Source organism: Labeo rohita, chromosome 18 (genome assembly GCF_022985175.1).
Source record: "Labeo rohita strain BAU-BD-2019 chromosome 18, IGBB_LRoh.1.0, whole genome shotgun sequence".
Lineage (NCBI taxonomy): Eukaryota > Metazoa > Chordata > Actinopteri > Cypriniformes > Cyprinidae > Labeo > Labeo rohita.
Window position 1 is genome coordinate 31707369 of NC_066886.1, and position 4913 is coordinate 31712281.

A 4913-nucleotide genomic window follows, 5' to 3' on the forward strand; every position below is an offset into this window, starting at 1 on the left:
GAAATCAAATTAAACCCTGCGACTTGTGACGATACACTGATGTCCTAAGACACGAAACAATCGGTTTGTGCGAAAAACTGAACAGTATTTATATCATTTTTTTACGTCTGATTTACCGCTATGTCCTACTGTCCTGAGCGCATGCACAGCATCTGGCGCAGCAGCAGCAAGTCTTAACGCTTCAGGGAGACAGATATCTCTTCAAAAGTGGTGGTGTTGTTGTAGTAAGTGTTATGAGATGCCAACAGAAGTGGAGAGCATCTATAAGTGCAGATCGCTTCTGGCGCTTGCCTATACTACGCCAGAGCGCGTACACATGTCACGCACCAGATGCTGTGCATGCGCTCAGGACAGTAGGACATAGCAGTGAATCAGAGGTAAAAAATGATATAAATACTGTTCAGTTTCTCACACAAACCAATCGTTTTGTGTTTTAGGACATCAGTGTATTGTCACGAGTCGCAGGGTTTAATTTGGTTTTGTTTGTGTGTTTTTTACTCTCAAAGATTTGGTAGCCACTGACTGCTATTCTGCTGAAGAAATAAAGTCACACCTACATCTTGGATGCCCTGGAGGTAAGCAGATAAACATCAAAATTTCATTTTTGGGTGAACAATCCTTTTAACTCTACAGTTGTGCGACTTAATTTAATAATTTAGTTTTTAATTTAATTTTTAATTTTAAAAATTGCCAAAAATCCTAATGGTAAACAAAGACTTTTAAGATGACAAGACATGAAATTACCATTATAACCAATAGATGGCAGCAGAGGATCATTCATTAGCCCAGTTCAGAGCCGTATAGAGAGAGATTTGCGACAACGGAAGTTCAAAACGCTCGATCGTCACGTGATTCGTGTAGACTTCAAATAGTTCCAGGAAGTTCATAGCGGGCAATTGGAATACATGGAGTTGGAGAGGCAGAACTGCGATTTTGGTTAATTAGTAGACAATAAAAGAATGTATTTACATCATTTATAAAATGCATACGCAGTTATAGCAGTGTTGTATTTAAAATATAAAATACTATGCTAATATTTGAGGATTAATGTGGTCAACTATCCCTACTTGCCTTGTTAACATATTTTAGGCTAAAGTAACTTTGGTTAAAGACTGCATTTGCTGTTTTGAAATGGTATTGTCTTGTTGGTATGTTGTCTTAATACCAAATAAGTGAATTATAAAATTAAATTAAGGAAAATTCATCTTGTTTAATGTTTTTGATTCTTGTTCACCCCATAATTATTAATATATAAATATTTTCATAGTATATTCAACTTAAAACATTGTTTTTACACATTTAATCATATATTTTACGTATGTTGACTTTTGTTATACACTTATTTACAGCAACTGATTTATTCATTTATAATAAACGGAAAAGCATGTTGTCCTTGTAGTTTCCTGTGCTAAATGGGAATGATCCAGAGTCACTCACAGAAAGCAGAATGAATTTATGGTTTTCCTACTGACATGGAGAGGAGAAAAAAGATGCATCAAGTTTTATTTTATTCACATTTATTTGTATAGCACTTTTTATTATACACAGTGTTTCAAAGCAGCTTTACAGGAAAATTAATGTTTCTACATTACAAATAAGAGTTCTGTTAACAGGTGTAACTGTCAAAGTAATGTTCATATGGCAGAAATGTTCTAAAATTAGCTTATACAAATCATGCAGTTAGTTAACATAATGTATTCAGCAGAAACAATTAATACATTAAAGTCATGATCACATGATTTGATCATGTTGATTATAATACAAAGAAAATTTGGTAGTTTTATGTGTTTATTCAGAGTTGGCGTCATCTGAAGTCCTCTCAAGGCTTGGCGTCATGTCTTCAGAGGTGTTCTCATTACAGGGAGTCTTCAGGTGGTTCTTGTTCTTAGAGCAAAATAGAGAAGGAGAAAAACATGGGAGAAATGGTAAAGTGATGCTCTATCACATATCAGTCCTGTGGCATCGCTGCTTCTCCACACACAGTGTTTCTACAGTCGATAAGAAGTACAAAAGTACAGTAAATATAAAACACAGTAATAAAGTACATGTTTACTGTGATTAGATTTATTAAAGTTGAAGTCAAAAGTTTACATACAGCTTCCAGAATCTGCAAAATTTGAATTAATTTACCAATATTAACACAGTATTAAGAATGAAGTGTATGTAAACTTTTGAACTGGGTCATTTTTATAAATGTAACTATTATTTTCTCTTATAGACTATATGTAAACAACATCTTTTATGTGAAATATCTCATTCAGGTCAGTACTAAATAAACAATGTTTAAACGTATTTATTTTGGTAATATAAATTATTTTAATTAACATTTTGCAGTATCTGCAAGGTGTATGTAAGCTTTTGACTTCAACTGTATACAGGAGTGGTATTTAATATATTTTTGGTAATTTAGCCTGGTATGATTCTCAAATGAAAATTGCCTTCCTCTATTTCATTCTCACTTAGGTCCATCAGCATCCTTTGCAATAAATTTAATTCTAATATTTAACTTTCCACCAGCAAAAATAACGTTTAAAAGCCTCAATTTCACAACGATGAATTAAACTGCTTTAAGAAAACGAATAATGAGGAATAGTGAGGAATAATCTAATAATAATCTGTTTTAATGCATAAGGTAATTTAATTAACTGCTCTGATAATATACAGTTTTGTTCTATAAATGTCTTACCTTGTAAAAGTCGGTCACAGCGGTCTCTTCTGCTGCATCTCTATGGCGCTGATAGTATTAGCGCTTACTTCCGGGAACTATTGCGCGCCTCCACGATCCGCCATTGCTGTAAAAAACTGGTCCATTGGAGTCAATGGAGTTGTCGCAACTCTCTCTCTATAAGGCTCTGGCCCAGTTAACATTTCCACGTCCTAGTTTTCACATCTTAGTTTTGGACTTATTATAAAATGACTATTATGCAAGTCGTATCGTGCTATTCTAACAGCTGCAGATCTGGTGCCTCCGTCAATGTTAACTCAGCAGTAGAGTTACACTCACAGGGCACTGCACTTATTCACAACCACAAAAGTACATTATATGCTTTAAAAGTCTTGCCGGTTAAACATTTCATATGCATGCTGTTTTGACTTTTCCAGTGCGCGTACACCTAAAGGGCACGCACACTAAAATGTGGGACGAATGTAGGTTACCAAACAGTAGCTGGTCCCCATTGAATTTAATAATAGAAATGATTTCAACAGAAAAAAAAAAAAAAAAAAAAACTCATTCAGGGTTAAAACAACCTGAGAGTGAGTAAATGATGGTATAAAATTAAAACACTATAACAGAATTGACAGACAGGTGACAGAATCATTCATTTTTGGGTGAAGTATTCTTTTAATATTAATAAAACATCAAAACAAAGAATCAACTCACTGCAACATCACAAAAATCACTCACTGCTCTTGACTGATGAACTTTACAGTTGCTTTAATAAGAACCAATGTACAATTGATGCATAGTGTATAAGTATATAGTGTTTCACTTTTTATATATAATTCAGTTTCTTGAATGCTACTGTTAAATACACCTACTGTACCTGAAAAAATAAAGCACTGTTTGTTTTATTTGTATTATGTTTATTTGTAATGTGTATCTTTGTTAAAAGATAAAATAATGACAAGATTTTTATCTTCACTCTGGCCTAAATATCTGCCATTCTTTTTTATTTTACACTTTGTTCCCTTGAAAGGCTTTGTTTTCAAAAAATGGAAATTAGTTTGGTTGTACTGCTCAGACAACTTAGTAAAACCAACATGACAAAGAATCATGATAATATCGTGAATCATGATATTTCTGAAAAAAATTGTGATGTAATAATTTTGCCATATCGCCCACTCCTAATGTCAACACATAGAATAACGTTGCGTGTTTCACAGCACTTCAGTGCACCTTTAAATGTAAGGTAGTATGCAGTGTTGGGGAGTAACTAATTACATGTAACGGAATTACGTAATTTAATTACAAAATAAATGTAATTGTAATTAGTTACAGTTACTGAGAAAAAATGTGTAATTAAATTACAGTTACTTTTGAAAAATGCCAGTGATTACAAAGGGGGCTACATCTGAATTTTTTCACACACCCACCCCCACTTACAGATTTAATTGACTTCTTTCAGAAATTGCATTGACTGCTCTAAAATGAGACACCAATGTTATAAGAGTTTAGGACACAGAATAGGACACATGCTTATTCGATAACTGTTTTATTTCCTATTTGGGTTTATGCATAAACTTTATTTTTTTAAATTGTTTTTTCCAAGGCATTGTTAGATGCTAGTGTTTTCTGTCTTAACTATGCAACTATATTTGATTTCAAACCCAGTATCATAGCTATTAAACTATTTCTTGTTATGATTTCAAATCTGTATTCAACCTCGCAATGATCTCAAAGTAAATAATGCGTGGTTAGCGCACCGACATATAGCGTCCGTCTCAAGGCCCTTTGCCGATCCCGCTCCCCTCTCTCCTCCCAGCTCTTTCCTGCCATCTCTCTACTGTCCTATCACAATAAAAGGCATAAAAAGCCCAAAAAAATAAGTAAAAAAAAAAAAAGGCTGAACTTGTGGTGGCTGTGCTTTAAATTAAATTATTACATGGCTCTGTGGAATGCTTGATTCTGATTGGTCAGTCATGACATTCCAAGGTATGTTATTTCTTGATAACAACTGGTAAAAGCTAATAACACAGACTCATCCGGGCCACTTAAGTCAGTGCTATATATACACTTGATAGTTTTTCTTGGCAGAAGCTTTGCGTTCGGTTAGCAAATAAAATCTTAAAGCTTTATTCAATATTATGTGGACAATTTCTTAATTCTGTCATCCTGGTATTGTAGGCTCGCGCAGCTGCTGCGATTTTTTTATTTATTTTATTTGGGTTTTTTTGTACACTGTAATGGATTA